This window comes from Pinus tabuliformis, chromosome 3_1, assembly GCF_031772625.1.
Source record: "Pinus tabuliformis cultivar Carrire ecotype Pingquan chromosome 3_1, CPIR1, whole genome shotgun sequence".
NCBI lineage: Eukaryota > Viridiplantae > Streptophyta > Pinopsida > Pinales > Pinaceae > Pinus > Pinus tabuliformis.
This window is the reverse complement of record NC_142301.1, coordinates 747,649,911-747,675,997: the sequence shown is the minus strand read 5'-3', so window position 1 is coordinate 747,675,997 and position 26,087 is coordinate 747,649,911. Positions and strand designations below refer to the sequence as shown.

General features: G+C 34.8%; 1 pseudogene; it reads left to right on the top strand.

The window, feature by feature from the left end:
* The first annotated feature begins 4,454 nt into the window (after nucleotides 1–4,454).
* Nucleotides 4,455–26,087, top strand: part of LOC149189524 (protein argonaute 4A-like) — a 155,359-nt pseudogene continuing 133,726 nt past the window's right edge.

Genomic DNA, 26,087 nt, shown 5'->3' with positions numbered 1-26,087 from the left:
GACTCTTTTGAGAAAACTTGTTCAAAATAGAACTAAGAATTGTTTCAAAATCCTATCACATTAAATGACCATAATAACTAAATGAAATGAAAAATAGAAACAAGCACAAAAATTATATAGATATAACATTATTAAACCAAAATCAAACAACTATAAAAATCACCACTAGACTTATCAAAATAGCACCGGTGCACATATGTCAGTAACATTAATTTCACCTCTACCATAGGAATTTGAGCTTAAAAGGCTACCTACAATTGCTATAGTCAAGTTTTAGATATAGGATTATTTTGAAGAGGTTTTCATAAAAGTGCTTGATCATCTTGAAATATTTTTGAAAAATCTCCTTTGTGCTTCAGTTATAATTACCAGATGCCTTTTTCTATCCTTATCAATAAATGAAAACCTATTCGAAAATTATGGAGAATGGTAGATTTTCGCCTGAACATCTTTTAAAGATGAAATTAATATTTCATCTTAAACACTTAAATTATTATATTTATTATCTTAAATTAAAAACTAAGACTATTTTTAATTGCCTTAACTTAAAAATTAAGAAAAAATAAGAATCAACAAACTCTTCGCATGTGGATTCATTAATTGGAAATAAATACTGATCTTTCCACTAGTTCATTGACCTATATCTACTGCCATCATCATCCATCATCCACATGCATTTTCCAATAGGGAATCAAGGGTCAGAATTAAGGTGGGAAGTGAATTTTTTGGATCACTACTAAATTTGAAAATATTGGATGAACAACAATAGATCAATGTAGGGCCCCAAAGATGTAAGACATCAAATGAGCTTCCCCCAATGTCAGTCCTTAATGGGAATTCATTGAGAGGAATTGAAGATGATATGCTTTAGAAGAAAAGTTACAATTCTCTATCATTTTCAAATAACTTTTCATCCATGGACAAGGATGAAGAAATGTTGACTGAGAATTATAACAAAGCACAAAGGAGGGTTTTAAAAAACATTTCAAGATGATCAGTCCTTTTATGAAACCCTCATCATAAATACTATCTTATATCTACGACTTGACTATAGTAGTTGCAAGGATCCTTTTTAGCTCAAATTCCTATGTTAGAGGTGTAATTGGTGCTACTAGAATATTTTCATTGGTGCTATTTTGATATGTGTAGTGGTGCTTTTTAACATTGTTTGATTTGGGTTTAGTAATGTTCTATTAGTTTGGGTTTTATGCTTGTCTTTATTTGTCCTTGCATTTATCTATTATGGATATTTAATGTGGTAGGATTTTGGGATAGTTTGTTGTTGTGTTTTGAATTTTTTTTTCTCAAAAGGATATTGTTGTGCCATGGAGAAAAGGGAGATTTTAGACCCTAGTTATCAAGAAGTGAAGCTCCCACCTCCACCCCGTCTTCCTCCTCACATAGTAGCACCACGAAGCTCTGAGACAACCCGTTTGTCTCCAATGAGTCAAACAAAACAAGGTGAAGCTAGTAGGCTAGTAAGGTTGCATTTCAATCACTTAAAAGTGGCCTTCTCAAATCTCCAAGACACTTTCCACTACAATGTAAGTAAATACCTCTTTTCTAGTGATTCTACGTTATGCTTTCATTATGAAGTTTGAGTGAAGTGGCAACTGGACCTTGGTTTGATAATTAATTTTAAAACATGGGTGTCTCATAGGTCACCAAGATTCAAATATTTGAGATGCACTTTTGCTAATGCAATTGGGCTATTTCATTATCTGCAAGTCCAATTCTAATTTGGAAAAATAGATGCCTTCACTCACTGCATGTTACAGTGATTATGTAAAGTATCTTGTCAAACAATACAGTAATAAAAATGAAAATGACTTTCCCTATGACTATAGGTAACCATTAGTAGTGAACTTGATGGTAAACAACAAAATATTGTTGGTAATGCCATTTGCGCAAAAATCATGGATAAGGTGAAAGAAAAATATGGTGACACTAAGATGGATGGAGAAAATTTTGCTTACAATGGAAAGAAGAGCATTTTTACCATTGGGCCTCTCTCTCACAACATCATTGAATGCATGATCGTAATTGATGATGAAATGGGTTCAATAAGGCAAGAATTTTTAAACCCCCCTAGTTAGTAGTGCTTATCTAAAATCGTATAATTTTGAGCTTTTTCTAGTTGATTAACATGGGGTTTTTTTTCAAATGTGTACTTCTGCATTTAGGTTTGAAATTTATAGAAATGGAGATCCTAAGCAATTTCATTTGGGGAGAATCATTTTTTTATATCTAGATCATAGCATAGATGGGACACTTTAGAAAATATAGATTCTCTATAAAGGATGGCCCTTCTTTGCCTAGTTGATAAGTTTACATTGAATAATATCAACACAATGTTGAATAATTTTTATACCGAATCCTTTGAAACTCAAAATATTTAAGAAGGGAGTTTTGTAAATGACATAGGGATGGTTTTAACCGTGTTCATTTTATTTTTTAAATATTAAGATGTTTACTCTTATCAACCTTCAAAAGTTGCATTACAATTCACTATAATGAGATGCATTGTTATTGGATTGACTGTCTTATTTTCATTTTGTGCATATGTGTCAACCATGATGCGTATTAAGGAAGGTATTGTCATTAATATTTTGTTGGAACATCAAGGTGTCAATGATCCATGGAGCACTAATTGGACTGAGGCAAATGCAACACAAAATATGTAAAAGCTTGGATTACTACCTTGTAATGTTTTTAAAGTTGGCTTGTCAAATTATGTTCTCTCTTGCAAGATTTTTTTTTGAATGGGATAAGAACTAAAATAGTACACACAATTATGTAGTTTAATATCTCCCGTTTAAGTGATAAAATATGCAAAGAACAAATGTATAAATCCTTATGCTCTACTCTTGCTATCATTTTTTAGTTATAGCTTAACATGTTAATATTTGAGATTTTTATCAATGTTATCAATTTGTTTTTAGGCTAAATAATTTAGGGTCTTTATGTGTGAAGTTTTCGAATGAAATTTAGAGCTAAAGGAAGACATGAAAATGAGCCTCCCTAAGTAGTTGAGATGATGGTTTTCGATTACTTTTTGAATACAAAATGAACTCCTTTGGCCTATTCAAATGATCGTTTGTGCTTAGTTGCAGGCAAGAAAAGGTGGCCTAACTGTCTTCTTGTAGAGGTTAGTATGATACTCTTTCTATGTATTATGCAATTGTTTCTTCAACATAAGATTTGATGTGAAAGAATCGAGAGAAAATATCAAGTATTTATGTGTTTGTTTTCTTTAATTTTCATCTTCATGAAATCATTCCACACATGATATATACAAAAGCCCTTTCTTATAAACAATGCACAACACCTATAAACAAATCTAAACAAAATCCTAATTAATGAATCCAAGTGTTAAACCAAACAAGTATATTTTTGTTCAGAGTTGATTGGATTTAATATATATATATATATATATATATATATATATATATATATATATATATATAATGAAAGTCAATGATTACAACTCCAACCCATTATTGAGGTCGTGATATCAATGTTGATAGATAGTTTCCAGGTTTAGAGCATCAAGTTCTTAACCCACCCACGGTAAGCTAGTGTTTCTCTTTCATCTTAAATGTTTTCATGTAAGATAACTACTGATTCTTGTTCACTATAATATAAAGGACTAAAATCAAAGCTTTATACATTTAAACTTGTATATATTGACTTATACAAGTTAGAACATTGATCTATCATTTTTTCTTAAGCAAAAAGAGTCTTGGAAAGAAAACTACAAGTAATTATTTGATTTATGATGATGATTTCATAGACAAGGAGGAAAAATACTTGCTAGAAGTGCCATATGCATTGGAAGTAAAGATCGCGGTCCCTATACTCATGACTTGTGAGCTAAAATATTAATTCTATGATTTTATGTGATGAACTAGAAGTATGTTTTGATACAATCACTTTAGTATACTTTTGTATGGTGATTTTTATTATTTAAAAATATTATTTTGTTTTCCTTCACTTTATAGAATCTCATATTTCTCAACATTTTTAATAATTGGATGTCAATGCCCTCTTTGACCATAAATTGTTGATTTCTTTTTCAATTGCTAAGGTCTGGGGAGATTATAAAGGCCCCAAAAAATGATCATTGGAACTATAATAATAAGGTATGTATTTTCAATTGTGAAGGTATGTATTTGAAATTGTTTTGTATAGTTTGGTTACAAATTAAAATCTACTCATTCCCAACTCCTTCTTTCCAGACTATAATTTGAGTAGTGAAAACTAATAAATGGGGACTTTCCAATTTCTCTTCAAATATTCATTCAAATAACATTAGAAGTGACATTCTTCAATCTTGTAGAAGAAAAGGAATGGTATGTTATCTACATAAGAATTGACAATTGCAATTAGCTTTCATGTTGGGGCATTGTCTAAATGAATGATTACTTTATGAAATGGAAAATTTTATGGGAATCATGGAGGAAAGGCCAACAGATGAGAAGAGGAACCTTGTTGACAAGGTGGAAATAATGTTAAATTTGTTGAAGTCTAGACTACTAGAAAATGCTGACTTTCTACTTAGATACATTTTACTAAAGAAGAAGACCTCTGATCTTTATGGTGATCTCATATTTTCTTGGGGAAAATTTTAGTTATTACTTTTTGTTTTCCTTCGATAACATTCATTGACATGCCAAACTCCAAATTAATTGACTCTACCACATGGATCCTGAACTTGATGAACCCAAGGAGAATTGAACCTTTTCCTCGTGATAGAGGGCCAATGACTTGGTGGGGGGTGCTTCAACTGATCACGCTACCCATCAAGGCCAGTTACTACTTATTATGATGTTAGCTAAGATATATTATTACTTGGTAACATATTTTATTTTATTTCCTATTTACATCCTTGGAAGACAATGTTCTTGTCTGACAAGAGCATGGTGAATTTCTGCATTTCACCTGGTCAAAAAAATCTCAATCCCCAAAATTTCACAAATGTTCTATTAAGAATAAATCCAAAAGTGGCATCCTATAGTTAATATTTCCTAGATATTCCCTTTAATTTTCAGGTTATTTCCTTGCTCTTATGTCATATTACTTTTCAACAATTGTTTTATTTTATTACTTCTTTTCTCTATGATGCGAGAAAATAAGAAAGAAATTTTGTCATATTGTATTTACAAATTTAGTAGGCTAGTGAAGTAGAACTTATCTATTCTTAATGTAAATAAATGATAATTAATATTGTTGTTCTTATCTATTAAATTCCATATTCCTTTCGTCTCATTCCAATTTCTAATACAAATAGGTTGTTGAAATGGTTTCTTAATTATTTAGAAAAGTTCATATAGATTTTATTCATTTAATATGAAATATTAGGATCACTAAGTTTAATTAATGAATTACTTCCAATTCTCAACGTTGAAAGTTTTCCATAATTATAGTTTCCTTGTGATGTGATGTATATTTATGTTTAGCTATGTTTGAAATGCTTTGATCTAATTTTCTGACCTTTTGATATTTTGAATGTTTTAGAGTCACTAATACAATGAATGTTACATAGACTTAGACAGTGAATTGTAATTTGACCAGGTGTTTAATGTTGAGTTGTGAGCTATACTGAAATTTATCCTTGCCTTGTTTTCTAGTCCATTCTATTTGTAATTTCAGGTTAACAGTTCTAATATGGTTTCTTATATGTTTAGCATTATTCAATCTAAAGTTGTGAATGGTTATTGATAAAATAGGTCTGTAATTGTAAAGAGGATGGTTATATGCCCAAAGTTACATTGATTGTTGCGTAGAAGAATCATCACAGAAAGTTGTTCCCAATTTATCCTTGCCTTATTTTCTAGTCCATTCTGTTTGTAATTTCAGGTTGACAGTTTTAATATGGTTTCTTATATGTTTAGTATTATTCAATCTAAAGTTGTGAATTGCTATTGATAAACTAGGTCTGTAATTGTAAAGAGGATGGCTATATGCCCAAAGTTACATTGGTTGTTGCGCAGAAGAATCACCACAGAAAGTTGTTCTCAATTTATCCTTTCCTTATTTTCTAGTCCATTCTGTTTGTAATTTCAGGTTGACAATTCTAATATGGTTTCTTATATGTTTAGCGTGATTCAATCTAAAGTTATGAATGGTTATTGATAAACTAGGCATGTAATTTTAAAGAGGATGGTTATATGCCCAAAGTTACATTGATTGTTGCGCAGAAGAATCACCACAGAAAGTTGTTCCCAACTAGTCCGGGAAGTGTGGAAGTAGGCTATATTCTTTATAATTTTTATCATACGTATAAAATACAACTGTTTTAGCATCCATCATATTTCTGAATTATGTTGGATAAAATTCCCATGAGTTCAAAATCTCCTAAGATTTGACATTAATGTGAAAACTTGATGCTCTTCTATGCATTTTCAAAAAGAAAAGAGGGGTGTAAATTATTTTCCCTTTGGATGCAAGGACTAAGATTTGACCTTAATGTGAAAACTTGATGCTCTTCTATGCATTTTCAAAAATAAAAGAGACGTGTAAATTATTTTCCTTTTGGATGCAAGGACTATTGCAGATGCTTACATTTGCCATCCTAGAAACTTCGATTTCTACTTGTGCCCTCAAAATGGCATAATGGTAAGTATGATTTGATATGATTAAATTATCATTAATTAAGCATAACTTTCTAGTGGTATGAAAACTTCAAAACTTGATATTTCCTAACTTTTATTGAATGATTGTGTTGTAGGGAACTTCATGGCCTACTCATTACCATATATTACTTGATGAGAATAGTTCACTCTCGATGATTGTCAGGTCTTCATCCACGTATTATCATACTTACAAGAAACAATCCTTGATGGTTTTAATTTGATGTTACAACCCAAATATATTGAGTTTTTGACTCTTCAACTTTGTATCTGTTTGGTTGCAGGTATCAGAGTATAATGAAAATATATTTTCTATACACAGATGTTATCTCGGGTGGTTGGGAGTGTTCATTAATAACCTCCCCACTCGGGTTCAAATCGCGGTTGATACATGATAAAAGTTGTCCTCTGATGACGCAACTATGATGTAACATATTGTAATTGATGTTGATATATATGAGCTTCTTCCAAGGGGACCCACCCCTATGAAAAAATGAAAATATATTTACGTAACTTGTAAATCTTCCAAATAACTATATTTTTTTCTCATTTGAAATGGAAATTCCATCAATCAAATTTATATCTGATATGAGCATTATGTAGTTTATGATCGGTCAAATTAACCACCATTGTGGAGAAATATACCACAGTTTCATAATCTTCCCAAACCTTTGACAAACTGACCAACTTCAATGGTAGGAAAGTTAATTATAAATATATCAGTGAAAATATACATGGCACGGACCAATGTATGCTTAGTGAATCCAAAATTTTCAATATTTTTTCCTAATATTGGATTGATAAGAGTAGTCTTACGAACGTTTTCGAGCCCCAAAAATGTTTTGATACTTAATCCTTCTAATAAATTGCATGTAAATATTATTTTATATATCTTTTAGGCTCTATTCCGCATTTATTTCATAATTCCCTCTGGTAACCATTGTCTACTCTTCACATCATCACCTTCACTATGAACACGCTTGTATATTTTCTTCTCATAATTTCAATGATCCACTGACTCATTTTGTGACTCAATCTTGCCCAGAAGGAAATATATAGTTCTCACAATATCCTAGTAATTCAGTGTTTTAATTTTATCATCACAGATGCAATAGAAGTATGAGTTAATTTCATTAGAAAACCCCAAAATGCATGAATCTCCAGGTATCACAGAGCCTATATTTTCTAGAAAATATTTGAGCAAGGAATAAAGAAATACATAATATTTTTTTAAACAAAAATGAGTATAGTTTTTTAATGAAATTTGTACCTAGAACACAACTGAAAAGTTGGGAGAAGTATATGTGAGGTAAAAAGATGTAATTTGTTTTGCGTAAATCCTTGAGGAGGATTAAAATAGCTTCAACAAAGGTTGCAACATATATTCTATAGATAATACCACCAACAAAAATAATTTTTCATGGCATTGTCATGAATCAACTTGGAGGATCGGTAGACATCTTATCGGAGGACCCATTTGGCACACTACTAGTTGTGTTGCAATCCTTGTCTAAATTTCCTAGAGCTTGTAAATTGGCAAAGTGGCAACAAAACTAGTCCAATTCATCTACTAGTGTAGAATTTTTCTACAAATCAGCTAGCTTTGATACCATGTAGAAATTCCCACCTATAGATCACCTGATAATACAATATACTAAAGCGAAATACTTGATCTACTTCTACAACAAATTTAGTGGAAGCTTAATCAAACATGAGCAACATCGATAAGAACACATATAACTAATAAGAAGGAATCAATCACACATAACACAGAAGATATAATCCGGGGAAAGCCTCAACCTAAAACCCCACTCTCTATATTATCATACATAGGATTTATACAAAGCCTTAGCTCTCACACAACTAGCTAGCTCTCATATAATTCTCATAGATGAAGGTGGAAATACATTAGGATTACACAAAGCCTTCACTCTCACAGCTAGCCAGCTCTCAGTGCAATCCTCCTGGATGCTCACAGGCAATCAAGACTTCTCCTAAGCCTTCTCCTCTACCATCCAAGCCTCCTATTTCCTTGAAAAAATTTTCTTGGGTGATCCTCCTGTTACCAAGTGTAACACTGATCTCTCACACTAATCTCACACCCTGTAAAATTGCACAATCCTCAAGGAACCTTAATCCTTCTACTTGGATGATTTTCCTTTATAGGAAAAAATCCATCCAACTATTAGTACATTGTCCCTCCTCTGATCTCAATTGGGTCTTTCTCTGAACTGACATGCATGAGTTATTTATGAGAGAATATTCAATTATCTGAAGTGCAGAAGTTACATGCATGCAAGAATTAATTAACTGAACTAACATTAATTTAAATGAACTGTTTAAATCAATTATAACTGGAATTGACTCAGTTAACTGAGCCAACTAATTACAACTCAAATTACAACTCATCCTTATCTCTTTAACTGATGGATAAATTCCTCAATTAATAGACAAATTGTTGCATGTCCTCACATAGGTTTCATGTTTGATTTTTCACAACTAATTAACTCATGGAGACTTCATTAATTTATTTTCAAATAGATGTTAAGTTCAAATTCGAATTTTATTTCCTATTTTTAGTCCAGGGACTGACTAAAATAGGAATCCATCCTAAATTGCTAAAAATAGAATGTTATTTTTAGCACTTCCATCTTTCATTTCTTGTTGCTCAATCCAGCACTGGTACCCAAACTGTTATTTTTAGCAGTGCTATTTTTAGCACTTCTATTTTTTAGCATTTCTTGTTGCCATTTTTCAACACTCCCTCTCAACAAGAAAGGCTTCCTCTCGAACCCGATCCTGTACCTTCGGAATGTTCTGCATGCAACACTTCTACCAAGTGTGGTTGCTCCAACAACTCTCGGAACAAAAAAAAACTCACAACTAACCTCTCTATTGGGCTAGAAACATACTCTGACGTTGAAGCTCTACATGCTACTGAAAAGTGCTCCCTCTATGACCTTTGCTCTACTGCAACATCTCCATGCATCTCGCACCATTTCACACCTCTTTGTGCTACCCGGCACTGGTGCAACACACTTGTGCCTCTCGCATTGCTACAACTGGCTAGCTCTGCACTGTCCTGGGATTCCCTGCACTGTAGCTCTCTCTGCTACTCCATTTACAACTGTATCTACCTAATCAGTCAGTTCTGCTACTCCTCATCAAGGCTCCGATAGTAAAGTCAAATCAAAGAAGTTGGGTACCTCAAGGATCATGCCCCTCTTCCTTGGGACGATCACTCCACATCGCCCCACCTCCTACCTGGAGGTATGGCTGCATGTGATCCCTCTACCCACCTGGATCAAAGTTTCCCCCTACTTGAGGTCTCTGCATGAGTGGATGCCTCCATTATGTCTCCTCTCAGCATCTCCAATTGTGGCTCCTCCATAATTGTCTAGACTTCTTATGGCGTTACATGTTGAGAGGTAATTTACTCTCCCTCTCAACCACCATGTACCTATCCTTTGCCTTGCTCCTCAAGGCTTTGCATGCATCTTGAACCTCAAATGCATACATGTTCTTGGCTAGCACACCAATCTGTTTCATATTTCTCACCGTCACGAAATTTTCTGGAAAAGAGTTGATTTTAAATCAACGATATCTCCCTCCTCCAAACTCTGATTTAACCAATTTTTTTTATTTTATTTTGGGTATCTTTCCACAAGGAATCCAAATCTGCTATTTGTTTTTGAAATTTTTTTATAGAAATTTTCATATGCAAACTCTCGACCCAAAACTCAAAACTTTGAAATCTCCTCTCAATATATTGTTCTTCCTTGATCACCTTTTCTTTGATACCATGTAGAATTTTTCTACAAATCAACTAGCTCTGATACCATGTAGAAATTCCCACCTATAGATCACCTGATAATGCAATATACTAAAGCAAAATACTTGATAAACTTCTACAACAAATTTAGCGGAAGCTTAATCGAACATGAGCAACATCAATAAGAACACATATAATTGATAAGAATGAATCAATCACACATAACACAGAAGATATAACCTGGGGAAAGCCTCAACCTAAAACCTCACTCTCTGTATTATCATACATAGGATTTATACAAAGCCTTATCTCTCACACAACTAGCTAGCTCTCATATATGAAGGTGGAAATACATTAGGATTACACAAATCCTTAGCTCTCATAGTTAGCCAACTCTCAGTGCAATCCTCCTGGATGCTCACAGGGAATCAAGACTTCTCCTAAGCCTTCTCCTCTGCCCTCCAAGCCTCCTATTTCCTTGCAAAGTTTTTCCTGGGTGATCTGCCTATTACCAAGTGTAACACTAATCTCTCACACTGATCTCACACCCTGTAAAACTGCACAATCCTCAAGGAACCTTAATCCTTCTACTTGGATGATTTTCCTTTATAGGAAAAATTCCATCCAACTGGTACATTGTCCCTCCTCTGATCTCAACTAGGTCTTTCTCTGAGCCGACATGCATGAGTTATTTTATGAGAGAATATTCAGTTATCCGAAGTGCAGCAGTTACATGCATGCAAGCATTAACTAACTAAAATCACATTAATTTAAACAAATTGTTTAAATCAATTATAACTGGACTTGACTCAGTTAACTAAGCCAACTAATTACAACTCAAATTAGAACTCATCCTTATCTCTTTAACTGATGGATAATTCCTCAATTAATAGATAAATTGTTGCATCTCCTCACATAGACTTCATGTTTGACTTTTCACAACTAATTAACTCATGGAGAATTAATTTATTTATTTTCAAACAATTGTTAAGTTCAAATTCGAATTTTACTTCCTATTTTTAGTCCAGGGATTGACTAAAATAGGAATCCATCTTGAACTGCTAAAAATAGAATGCTATTTTTTGCACTTCCATTTTTCATTCCATGTTGCTCAATCCAGCACTGGTACCCAAACTGCTATTTTTAGCATTTCTTGTTGCCATTTTTCAACAACTAGTTGGGTTATTTATGCTTTCTACTTAAAGAGCTCTTCATGAATAAATATATATATTTTTTTTCTACTAGTTCATATTATCCCTGATTTTATTTATCCTTGGATTTTCTACAATTGCAGTGTGTGGAGAGAGAGGGCATTGATAAGGTCCCCTGGAGCTGGAGGAGGGGGAATCTCTACTTTCTATTCCTTATTAATGATAAAAATACCAAACCCACTCTGCAATAATCTTCAATTCTGTGAAGGATTTCCTCCAGACTACAAGAATTCCATGCTTGAAGGTGGCTCGAGCTCTTCCTAAATGGTCAGTATTACTCAGAGGAGAATCCCACATGATACCAAAATTCATTAAGAGAGGATGTCCCTCCTCATTCTTGCCTTCATTAATGGTAGATATACAATCTTTCCATGTGGCTTTCCTTGGATGGTATCCCTTGTTCCTATCCCCTATGTAAGGGTGTTCATCTTCATATGGAAATCCTACTCATCCCTTGCTTATGGGAGAGGGTTTGCTACTATTGAAACTTAGTTTTTGGGATTAGGAAATAACTATAGATATCCTAAATAATAAGATAAATAAGATGAAAATACATTAGAATATGAACTCCAATAGTCTCCCTCTCTTTGTATATACTCATGATTTCTCTTAATGAAAAATATAACTCGTGGAGTTACTCAAACTTGGCCTAACATGATACCAGAGCTACAAGTCCTAATTTCGTTAGTTGATATTGTAAATCCTACTATTCCCCATCATTATCCTCTGTATCCCCTATGAATTCATTAATGAAAATATTTATCTCCTATTGTATGAATTTGTCTATTGATTGAATGTTGGTGTTTCCTCCTTGAATTAATCTCTTATTCGTGGAATATCTACAAAATTTTGGAGTGTTTCATTTGATTAAGCGCCGTAATTCATTAGAATAGTTGTGTATAATTCCTGGTGTTGATTTTTCTAATTTGTGCTATTTAACTGTCTTGTGCATTAGTTCTACTACATGTATGGAGATTCTGCATGTATGCTAGTCCATTTGGTGCTACTCTCTGCATTGAATGTGTTCTTTGAGTTTAAATATGCATTGATCTGTATTGTATGAAATGTTCATAATGGTTAAAATATTTTTATGTGTTCCCTTTTCATTGTTAGTGTTTTATGTTGTGATGACGGCCATATCGTATGAAATGCAAGTGGTATGTGGTATGGTGGCTCCTCTCTATGTGTTGATAGCTTGAATAGTATGACAAATTATATGTGCATTAACTAGCCTTTTGAAGATTGTGAACTATGCCACAATGAGTTCTTTATGATGGTTATGAACTCCTATCATGCTATTTAGTTTTGTGCAGTGAATATAGTGTTTGAGGTATCATTGTGTGTTAAATATAGTGTTTGTGGTTCGTTGGCCCTTTATATATTGAATGCTTTGAAGACCATGTATCTTATGGTGCATGAATTGAATACTAGGAATATTCGCGTTGAATGGTTTTTTAAGATCGTATGTGATGGCATAAATATTTTTGAATACCATGTATTTATGGTATGTCATATCCATAATACCATAAGGTTTGATTAGTATATGCATTGGGTGAATTGGGCTCAAATTGATGGAACATTGAAATTGTGTTGAATTTCTTGTTATACATTTAAAACTATTCATATATATTGAACCATTCAAATAGATGATGTCATATGCTAAATTATTTTGTTTTTTTTTGTTTTGAAGAGATGCATGTATGATGAATCTTCTTTAAGAGATATTTTTTAGAAAAAAATTGTATTTTCAAGGCCCAGTGCTGAAGTTTTGCATAAATGCATTCACTCTTCTCCATAGTTGGAGTAGTTCTCTTTGGCAAAGAGAACTACCATTAATGGTCCAAGAAGATAAATCATACCCTCATTTCCAATGAGTTGTGGAAAGGAGTTTGTGATGGGGAAGCTAGAAATGCTCTTAAAAATCCCACTTCAGACAAAGACCGGGAGAACATGAATAATGAGGCCTATGCCTTAATTGCAGCATTAGTTAATGAAGATGTGAGTTTTCATATTGCACCATTCAAAAATTATTTTGAAGCCTTAAAGAAGCTGAAAGATTTATATGACTTAAACTATGAGCTTGAAGTGGTCCAATTGATGATAAAATTTTTCAATTTAGCATTGAAATAAGATGATTCCCTTTCAATAGCCTCTAAAATAAGCACCATTATGCATGATATAGAAGCTACTAGTGTTAAAATAGATGTTCCTCTCACAACATTCATCAAGGCATTGTATCCCACTTATTCTCATTATCTTGAGTCATTACAAGCTAGTTGCAAGCTTAAGGAGTTTTCCTTTTACTCTAGAAAATTTTGTTGAAATAGAGAAATCCTTTGGGAAGACAAAGACAATTATTCAATATTATGAAGAATTTGTCTACCTTGCAAGAGAAGGGAAGAATCAGGCATAGGATTGTTCTAGAGATGGCCAAAGAGGATGTGGAAAGAAGAATAATAGAGGCAAGGGGGAAGACATTACGAAGGTGTAAGAACCAATATTCATTACATATGGTGTGACAAAAATGGACATGATGCTTCTACATGCAAGCTATCTTGGGACATGATTAGGAATGAAAGGTATGAAGAGAAAGGAAAATCACTAGATCAAGGGAAAGGTAAATCTCCTGAATCCACTCATTATGTTGTGGCACATTGCAATATTGGAGTAACTAAAGACTTGCTAAAGGCTACACTTGCTTCATGGAAAGATGCATGGTTTCTTGATTCAGGAGCAAATTTCCACGTGACTTTTAGAAGAGATTTATTTGAAGAATTCACTGACAATGTTGATGGAGCATGCTACTTTGCAAATAAGTCAAAATTCAAGCCATCAAGGCTTGGCATCATCAGGCTCAAACTTCCATGTCTCCTAGACTTCTTCTACATGATGTTCTCTACCTCTCGGAGTTGTGGAAAAAATATTGTCCTTGGTTCACATCTACCAGCAAGGACGCTCCATTCGCATGTTTGATGGTTAGTTTGGGGTCATGGAAGCATCATACAACTCACTTTTAATGACAAGGATAGAAGAAGAAAGACTCTTGAAGTTGCAAGGAACCTATGCTAATGCACAAAATTTTTCATAAAGTTCTCAATTTGATGAAGGTGAAATTCAATCCAGTCTCTCAAAGATGCTATATCTAGACATATGAACTACGACAATATGAATAGAAATGGTGTTATAGGTTTGCCAACCATTCCTAGGAAACTTAAGTAATGTGATACTTGTATCTTAGGAAACCACAAAATATTTTCATGATTCTCATTCCATAGCACATAGAAATCTTGAACTGATTCATTCTGAATTATGTGGCCCTACTCTTGTTCCTTCAGCAAATGGTAAAAAATACATGATGACTTTTATTGATGACTACACCAAAATATGTTGGGTATATCGATTGAAAAACAAATCTAAATATTTTTGGAACTTTCAAAAACTTTTATACATGGACTTAAAACAATACACAATCTCATATTACATCTATTTTCAGTGATAATGGAAAAGAATATACTTCAAATGAATTTGAAAACTACCTTCACTAGCTGAAAGAATGAACAAGACAATATTAAACTTGGTACATTAAATGACGTTTTTCAAAAATGTAAAGCTGAATTTTTGCACTGATGCAGTTCTATGTGCAATGTATATTAAGAATAGAGTCCATCTCATGCTCTCAAAAAAAGACTCTGTATGAAATGTGGTATGACCACATTCCATCTTAGGGCTTTTGGTTCCACCTGCCTTGATTCCTAAGGAACAGAGAAAAAAACTTGATGCAATGAGTAAAAAATGTATCTTCTTGAGGTACTCAGATATCTCCAAAGCATATTGTCTCTGTGATGAAGCAAATAATGTTTATATTATCTAGAGATGTGATCTTACTTGAGTCTTACAAGACTGACAATGTTGTTGAGCAACAACTTGATCGCTTGGACAAATTCATGCATGCAAAATATTTTCATGAATTAGATAATGAGATTCCACATCTTGAAGGTAGGATCACTATACTAGATAAATCTACGGAATCTCATTTTGAAGCACTCTTTCCCCCTCATGAAGCTCCAACTACTGATCAAGAAGGAACTTTGAGTGATGTGAATGAGAGAATTGGAAGCCTGAATCTTGATTAAGCCCAATATTATTCATATGAACAACCTGGGACATCTCAAAAAGGTACTCCAAAATGAATTTCCAAGACAATTGAAAGTGTTCATCCTAATGAGGTTGAAAAGACAAAACACGAAGCTCTACAAAACAAAATGGAGGTGATGTAGAAGATTTTGATTCACCTATTCATATGCATGTTTCTTATGAGTGTGAATTAAATTTGTCTAAATATTTTGAACCAAATTTCTTCAAATATGTTCCTTCTCATGATGAATTGAAAGAAGCAATGTAGAAAGAGTATGATGCTCTAATAAAGAATGACACCTAAAAGCTAGTTGATCCTCCATTGGCAACCAAATTCATAGGTTGCAAATGCACATTGAAGAAAAAGTATAAAGTAGATGGCTCACTTGAGAAGCATAAATATAGGCTCATAGCAAAATGTTTTGCATAGAAGGAAGGGATCAATTATGAGGATAATTTTTCCCCCATATAAATATCGGCTACCATCTACACTCTCTTTGCCTTGACAGCTAAGAAAAGTTGGAAGGTCTATTAAATGGATGTAAAAACTTCTTTCTTGAATGGAGACCTAAAAGAGAAGGTTTTTATGTCTCAACCAGAAGGATTTTTTATGAAGGGATAGGACGATAAAGTATGCAAGCTTGTAAAATCCCTGTGGCCTCAAACAAGTAATGTTAGCCTCGTATGAGAAATTGACTAAGCATCTTCTGAAAATAAATTTCTAATGCTATGAACTTGGTTATGCAACTTTGTTTGTCAAGAAATTTGACAAAACAATTGTATATCTTATGGTGTATGTAGATGATCTTCTGATTACAGGGAACAATGAAAATTATATTTCATCCATAAAGAAAGAATTGAGGAAAGGTTTTGAAATGAAAGATTTGGGATCATATGTTCACTACTATCTTGGTATTGAAGTAACCCAACATCCAAAGTTTACATTCCTCTCTCAAAAGAAGGACATTGGAGATTTGTTGAATATATTTGGCATGGTTGTGTGTGATCCTTTAACCACTCCAATGGAACATAATTTAAAGCTCACATCCACTAAATGAAATGAATTTTAGGATGCAACAAAGTACAGATAGCTCGTAGAAAGTCTCAACTACCTGACTACTAACAGACCAGACATTTCATTTAATTTTGGAATCCTCACCATGCTTATGAAAAATCCTTGTGAGGGTCATTTTTCTGCTACAAAAATATCTCTAAAGTACTTAAAGGGAACTTAAGCCTTTGGACTCAAGTATACACATGTGGATCACTTCAACTTGATTGGATACTCTGATTCATATTTCGATGGAGATAAAGAAAATGGAGTATCTACTTCAGGTTATGTTATGAGTCTTGGATCAGGAGTTATTTCCTCGAGGTCATGCAAATAGGCAGTGTTAGTAGATTCCACAACTAAGGCAGAATATGTGGCAGATGCATAAGCAATGAAAGAAATTGTGTGGCTTAGGAATTTTTTGAAAGATTTGCAGGTGAAGTGCATTATAATCATGTTTTTATCGACAACATTTTTGCAATAAAATTGGCCAAGAATAAAAAGTTCCATGATCGAACCAAGCATCTCAATACAAAGTATCATCTGATTTGACATCATGATGAGGCCAAGACTATTCACCTTCGTTATTTTTCCACAAATGAGAAGATTGTAAGAATCTTCACTAAAGCACTTGGAAGAGAAAACTTTTGAATATTAATAATGATGCTTGGACTCACCAACATCCCTCCATATTAAGGAAGGGAATGTTCACACCTAATATTTGGGATTAGAAAATTCTTGTAAATATTGTAAATAGTAAAATAAGAATATGAATAGGCATTGGAATATGAATTCCAATAGTCTCCCTATCCTTGTATATATTCATGATTTCTCTTAATGCAAAATAAAATTTGCGGAGATACTCAAACCTGGCCTAACAACTACGCCTACAAGTTCAAAGGAGGTAAGTTCCATGTGCCATGCATAGCCACCACCTTGGAAATAAAAGGGAGACCCACCACAAAATTCTTATTCAATAACCCTATCTACTATGATGATTGTTCTCATGCCCTGTAAATTTAACTTGCATGCTCTCCTTCTCAAAATTTTGGCTCAAATGAAACTAGTGTAATGCTCCTAATCCGCCCACAAATTTTGATGCAATGCAAGTTGATTCCCATGTTGTAAGGTGTCTTTCAATCCCTCTTGCAATGGGAGTGGACAGTCTAGACTATCTTTGATTAATGGCAACTTCATGGAAGAAGATTAGATGTTGACTTGTGATTGTCCTTGTGACCTGGGATACTTCTTCCAACAGATGGTCATACTTCAAAAATTATGTTGTCTTGTAAATCATGGCACATTCTTTATGCCATCATTTTGAGGTGGTGTTGAAAACAAGACAGATTGGGATTGAGAAGGGAAGGGATTCCCTTCTATAATTTTTGCTTAGATGTCTTATTACCTTAGATCAATACCTCCCTTTTGGGGAAATGGAACAAACAATATTATTAACCTCTTCATGGAATAATATACTTCTTAATTGACCCATTCATCTTCCATTTACCAACATCTAGTTGACATGCCCTATTGGCTTGCAAGTTCGCCTCCTTATTTTTTCCTCTCAATGCATGGAAATACGATTTTGAGAGGAAATCAATAAACAAGGCCCAAATTCTACAAAGGAGTGTGAGTTGGTTGTTCTCTATATTAGAGCCTTTGCAAAGGTGTTGGATGACCACGAGAGAATCACCACTAATTAATATTAAAGAAATCCCCAATTGCTTGGCCATCTGTAGTCTACCATATAATGTATACATCTCAGCGAGGTTGCTTTTCTTTGTCCTATCCCCCCGGCATACTTGACTTCTAATTTTCCTTTAGGATTGAGAAGAAAAGAAATACATAATATTTACTACACATCCCTTCCACTAATTCTGTAAAACTAAGCCCATCCTTCAATTTTACAATGATATTGTTTGGAATTGATGTCTCGAGCATCTTCACTAACAATCCTCTCAAAGATAAAAAAAGGTTTTCTCTTCATTTCCAAAGATATCTCTAGTTTTTAGCACTGAAAGCACTTTTAAAATATTGATAGGTCTCCTTATGCTCTTTACTTTCTCTTAAATTCTTTGATTTTTGCATTAACTATAGTCACCCCATGGCCTTGTTTAAATCATACGTGACACAACTATCCCACCATGCATCTTTAGCATGTACAATTGTATGTATTGAGCCAAGACAAGTCCTTATGTTCACATATATAAGTATTTGGTCATTATGGAGTTCCCTTTTATTTATGGAATCTCTTATAAGGATGTTATTGTCACTTGATTATTTGACAATCCAATTATCTCTTGCATCTAGATTCACATGATTTTTTTTTTCCACTCGAACAAGTCATGACACATAATGGTTATAAATCCTTCAGAATTCCCTGGACCATGGCAAACATGGAGATTGCAGGATTGCACATAAGGTTTGGACCCTATCTCCATAATGTTATTGATTCAAAATCTTTCTTTGTTGGTGTAAAAAATGAACTCTTCCACATAGTATCCAATTTTGTGATATTATTAGAAGTTTACCCTTGCTACTTGACTAAGATCAATCCCTCTCCATCATAATATACTCCAACGCATGAATACATAGGACTTATAGAATATTTTTTCCTCTAGATTTCCTTAAGGTTCATTTTGTCCAAGGAATAAGGTAAATCCTTGTTATGGATGACATGCACAATCATTCTTATACCTATTAACAACCAAGGCACAAGAGAAAAACCATTCACAATTGTGAACTTATGTCTACAAAGCTCCATGTGTTTCCCACAAAACAGCGTGGCATTGGTATCACAAAAATAAGGTAAGCCAAATGCAATAGAAATATGTTATTTCATTCCTTCCATGGTCTTTTAACATGTAGCATACTAGAAACAAATGTACTAATGCTCCTTAACAGTAGCATACTAGAAACAAATGTGCTAATGCTCTTGCCAAGCTCTGACCTAAAAATATTGTCTTGTCTTCATTATATTTTTGAAAATAAGACCTACTAGGAAGATTGCAGATTATTCTCTCAAAATGCTCATTATAAAATGAACCTTTCAAATCTTTGGCCAGGTCACTATAACTCTTCCTAAGTTCATCTTGCTGCCACCGTGAGAGCAACATATCTCGAATACAAAATCACCACCTAAACGCAACAAACAAAGTGTGATCATAAAAGTACGGGAAGCATCCGTTTCGGAAGGGAAGTCGAATCTTCATAACTTATAATGCAAGCATCTTTTGGAGCTTGACAATAAAAAATATATAACAATGCATCATTACCTTAGACAGTTGAGTAGAAATTTGGTCAAGAACGAGCGTCGGCATTTTTTTTGGTTCCCCTCTAACTACATTTTCTATAATGCACTCCAACAAACAATTGTAGGTGTTTAAAGCTCTAAACATTTTGTTCTCAAATTTATGTTCAGCTAAATATAGATTCTCTTTCTTCCGAGCTGAGAATTCTTGAAATCTGTCAATATGTACTTAATATTTTTTATAATTGTTTTTAGATGAATCCTTGAAATCTGTCAATATGTACTTAATATTTTTTATAATTGTTTTTAGATAATGATCTATGCTCAGATAAATATAGATTCTCTTTCTTCCAAGCTGAGAATTCTAGAAATCTGTCAATATGTTCCAAGCTGAGAATTCTTGAAATCTGTCAAGATGTACTTAATATTTTTTATAATTGTTTTTAGATGATGACCTATGTGTGTGAAATTAGCATGGTTCAACAAAGCTCTAGTTAGTCTTGAGAGAACCCTGTGGAGCTTGGTACTTGTTTTGTTCGTATGAGCTAGTTGCAACTTATGAGAGCTAAAGGTTCTCTGATTAGACATGCAAAATGCAAAATACATGAAAAATTGAAGTATTATTTAAAACCCAAAATGGATGCATTGTTGTTTAATTCTGCAATCAATCTTATAATGGTGACATGACTAATATTGGTATTGAATCAGGTATTGAAACTTCAGCTCTAATTCTGCAGAATTTCAGGTGGCCAATGCCGACACTAAAAACTAACTTAGACGATGAATTGTAATATAAGCTCAATTGTTTCTCTGGATATTCCACAAACTTGGAATGTAAAGCACAGATTCGATGCGAACAAGAACCAAAAAAAAAAAAAAATGGAAACCATGGCATCACCTAAATTAATTTTCCTTCCCGGCTTCAACAGTGCAAAAACTGTTGACACCTAATCCTCTGCGATTGGGTGAATTTGGAATGTGAACAGTCATCAAGAAGATGAACTGATCAGTCACATTTATGTATATAAAAATAGCTACCTAATGAAATAAACGAATCAGTTTTTCTGCCAAGTCTGGAATTACTCCTAGCCTGACATGGTATCAGAGCCAGTTTTTAAAATAGTTATAATTCATTCGAAAAAACACACCTAACGAAATCTTGTGTCGATATATTAAGTGGAGTAGAACATGAGGTTGCTACGCAGAAAATGGAGGACATGTCGGACCAACCATTCTTATTTTTATAACCACTGATGATCTAATTTAATTGCTTAACGATCTTGCTGGACTCTTACATTCACTTGCATGCAGAAAGTACAAAATTCTTATCAAAGAGCCGAACAATACACTACGTTGACAACTTTGAATTCAACCATAAATTTAGATCCAGAAAAAGGAGGATTCGTGTTCCAACTACAGAGGTTGTTGAAGAGAAAAACAGTCACTGAGCATGTTGATAAAAAGCGATGCCATATAATTGGTATATTCATTTTCTCATAAAGGAGAAAATGAGAAAACCTCATGGGAGAAACTCCTCCCCAAAAGAGAAAGAAACCTACGTTGAAATGTGATCAAGGCAACCCAAAGCTACCAACTGTGGAAATCATTGAAGCGCAGGGCACCAATGGTGTTAGTGGTTTTATGCACTCCACAACCTTCTTGAAATACTCATAGGCTAGGTTTCTTGAGGAGTCATCAAAGTAGGTGACCTGATTGTGGCGGAACCACGAGCTACCTACCACAAACATGTTGGCAGAAACACCCTGATTCCCGCCAAGAACGAGATTGAAACGTTTCCATCATAGGATTGCATGCATAGATCTAAGCAATTAGAGATGGAAAGGCACAACCTGGAGCAATATCTGTGTCGGCTTCTTTCTTGACCGTGATGCTTTCTTGTTCTGCACAATGGCGGAGCTGAGAATGTTGCGACGAAGCCCTAGGATTTGAGGACGTCAAGGCCTTATACCGGAGTCACAACTCGGTAGCTTGTTGATCTACACAAAGGGAGTCATATGCGAGGTATCCAATTGTTCTATATTCTCTAAAAATATGCGGAAAGCCTGTTGAAATCTAATTTCAACGCAGACCACCAGAAACCGTGAACCAAGCCAGAAACCGTTCACCGGATTTTCTCGGAGCGATTTGCCGACGAAGGAATAATCCGGGAAGGAGCTCCGATACAATTTGGAGCTGACACGTGGTTCAGCCCTGACGTAACGCAACGTCATTTTCTCGGGTGTTAAAGTTGGGCAGCAAACAGGTTTCCGATATTGTTGACCTCCGTCGGATTTACTCCATCGCTCTCCACCGTTGATGAACTAAAGCTGCATACGAGGTGCATTAAAGGCTTGCGTGGATTAAACTTTTGGTTGACCGCCGTAGGTGAAAGAGTTAATGTTGGTACAAGATTTTGGTGGCCCGTTTTAATATGAGTATGGGCACATTACAATATATTTTTTTATATAGCACGTAAGTTTCTTTTTTATGAAAAGGTATGGTGCATTTAAAACATAGGTATGGGCACGTTTTAATAGAAGCCTATGACTTTTACGGCATGTATTAAAAATAAAAAAAATCGTATGTAATATTTTTTTTACTGTTGACTTTTATGCATTGCACACGGGAGGAAAAATGCATGTGTATTCACAGCAGTGAAAAATGTTGATGGTGCGGTAAAAGAAGAAGAAGAACCAGAGGATGTATGCACAGCAGTGCACGAATACATTCAGTAATGTTTTGTGAAGTTTTTTTAAGTAGCGAAAACCATGTGTGGTTTTGCACGAAGTAAGTTTTTGTAAGTTTGTGTAAGTTCTGTTTTTACAGCAGTATGTAAAATTGTTTTACACCAGTGAATGAAAATGGAGACTTTACAGCAGTAAGTTATTTTTCACAGCAGTGAATATAAAAGGGATTTTACAGTGGTAAATCTTTGTATCAGTTTTTAATGAATAGAAAGTCTTATGGTGGTGAAATACTCTGTCTCTCAGTGAAATTTCTTTTAAGTCTTCTGTGTGCACAAAAGATCTTGGAGCAAAAGAAACAGAGCATTGTCTCTGTGTGTTTGTTTATTTGGTTTTTGGTATTTTCCCCATTAAAAATACCCAACAGTGGTATCAGAGCAGGTTCAGGCTCTTTAAAGGAGTTAAAGAAGCTGAAGGGAGAAGGTTTGAAGCTGCAGCAAAACTTCTCAGGCAGACAGAAGACAGTCAACAAAAGATTCAGGTATTCCAAAAAGTTTTTTTTGTGTTGCTGAAGAAGCAGTGATTTGCTTTAAACACACAGTCAAGGATTTAGAGGCATAGATCAGAATACAAGGAATGGCCAGCACAAGCACTGGTATGGGTTTGTTTAACACCCAGCTCCCACAGTTTAATGGGAAAAACTATGACTACTGGGCAATAACCATGACAGCCCTGCTTGCTTCCCAAGATTTATGGGAAATAGTTGAAGAAGGTTTTGAAGAACCAGCAGATGAAACTGAGTTCAATGCATTAACTCAGGGAGAGAAGGATCTGTTGAAGAACAATAGGAAGAAGGACTCAAAAGCCCGTGTGTTGTTGTATCTAGCAGTAGACCAGAGTATGTTTCCAAGGTTAGCAGCAGCTAAGACAGCCAATGAAGCATGGCAAACCCTTAAGACAGCTTATCAAGGCATGGAGAGAGTGAAGACAGCAAAGCTACAATTACTGAGAAAGGATTTTGAGAACTTGAACATGAAGGAGTCAGATAACATTGACTCATTCTTCACTCATGTGATTGGTGTAATCACACAAATGAGAACTCATGGAGAAACCATTGAAGACAGAAGAATTGTGGAGAAAATATTGAGGGTCTTACCCTCAAGGTTTGATGCCATAGTCACCACCATTGAAGAGACAAAGGATCTCTCAAGCTATTCAGTTGATGAGCTGCATGCATCACTGATAACACATGAGCAGAGGTTGAGTAGGAATGAAAACTCATCTCTTGAGCAAGCCTTCAAGACCCAGATGTCCTTTGGAAGAGGCAGAGGTCAAGGCAGAGGAAACAAAAGAGGAAGAGGCAGAAGCCAGAATAGAGGCGGAAGGAACAACTCATCAAATGCACAAGGAAGAGGCAGCAATACAAATCAGAACCAAGGCCAAGGCAGCAGCCAACAAAGAGAACAGTATCATGCTCAAGGACAAAGGTATGATAAATCTAATGTTCAATGCTATTATTGCAAAAGGTATGGACATTATGCTAGTGATTGTAGAAAGAAACAGCATGATAAGAACAGCAGACAAAATGCAAATGTTACAAGAGAAAACAGCAGTCAAGACAATGTCCTGTTAGCTTGTAACATGGCTGAAACACATAGTGAGGACATATGGTTTTTAGACTCAGGTTGCAGCAACCATATGACCGGAAACATAGCCTTCTTTTCTGCCCTAGATAAAAATGTGAAATCAGAAGTCACACTAGGAACTGATAGTAAAGTGTCTGTTATGGGAAAAGGAGAAATAAAAATACTTTCAAAGCAAGGAGAAAGGAAAACCATAGCAGATGTATACTATGTCCCCGGAATGAGATGTAATCTCTTGAGTGTTGGACAGCTTGTCCATAAGGGGTACAATGTTTTCTTTAAAAATGATGTATGCACCATCATGGATATACCACCCAGCAAAAGATGCATTGCTGAAGTGAAGATGACAAGGAACAGGATGTTCCCTTTGAGGATCAGGGCAGATTTGAAAAACAAAAATGAAATTGCAGCAGTTACCCAAGAGGCCTTCCAAAGCGTGCCAAAGGATGAAAATTGGTTGTGGCACTTGAGATTTGGGCATCTCAATTTTGGAGGTCTAAATTTGTTGAGTAGGAAAGGAATGGTAAAGGGATTACCATTGATAGAGAAACCGGACAGCCTATGTGAAGGCTGCATTTTGGGAAAACAACATAGAGAAAGTTTTCCATCAGGGAAAAGCATAAGGGCAAAGACACCCTTAGAGATTATCCACTCAGATTTGTGTGGACCAATGCAAGCTCCATCGTTAGCTGGCAGCCTATATTTCTTGACATTCATTGATGATTTTACAAGAAAGACTTGGATATATTTCCTCAAGAACAAAAGTGAAGTCTTTGAGAAATTCCAAAATTTCAAAGCACTTGTGGAGAACCAAAGCGGGCTGCACATAAAAGTATTGAGAACTGATAGAGGAGGTGAGTATATCTCAAATGAATTCCTAAAGTTTTGTAGAGAAAATGGAATTCATAAACAGTTTACAGCAAGGTACACTCCGCAGCAAAATGGAGTTGCTGAAAGGAAGAACAGGACCATCATGGATATGGCAAGGAGCATGTTGAAGGAAAAGCATTTGCCAAATGAGTATTGGGCTGAAGCTGTACATTGTGCAGTTTATATATTGAACAGGTGTCCTACAAAAGTAGTCATGAACAAAGTGCCAGAAGAGGCATGGAGTGGGAGAAAGCAAGGAGTCACCCACATGAGAGTTTTTGGGTGTGTGGGCTATGCACACATACCAGATCAGCTAAGGAGGAAGTTGGACAGCAAAGGGGAGAAACGCATCTTCATTGGATACAGTGATGAATCCAAAGCCTACAGGCTGTACATTCCATCTACCAAGAAGTTCTTTGTCAGCAGGGATGTTCAATTCATTGAAGAGGAAGCTTGGGATGGAAGCATAGAGAAGACAGTTAATGTTAAACACTGTTTGTCTCATGATGAAGATGAAGAGGAGGTGGCTGAAATGAATCCCCAAACAGCAACACCAACACAAGGACAGCAAGGGACACCATTGAGGATCAATGAGAGTGCTTCTCCAAGCACACCACAAGGAGGAAATTCAAGTGCATCTTCAAGCACTTGCACACCAAGTGAACGAGGTAAGAAGTTTAGAAATCTAAGTGAAATTTATGAAGAAGGAATGAATTCCTTATTTGCCTTGTATTGTCATGTTGATGATCCTATTCATTTTGAAGAAGCTATTAAAGATAAGAAATGGATAGAAGCTATGGATGAGGAGATGAATGCCATAGAGAGAAACAAAACATGGGA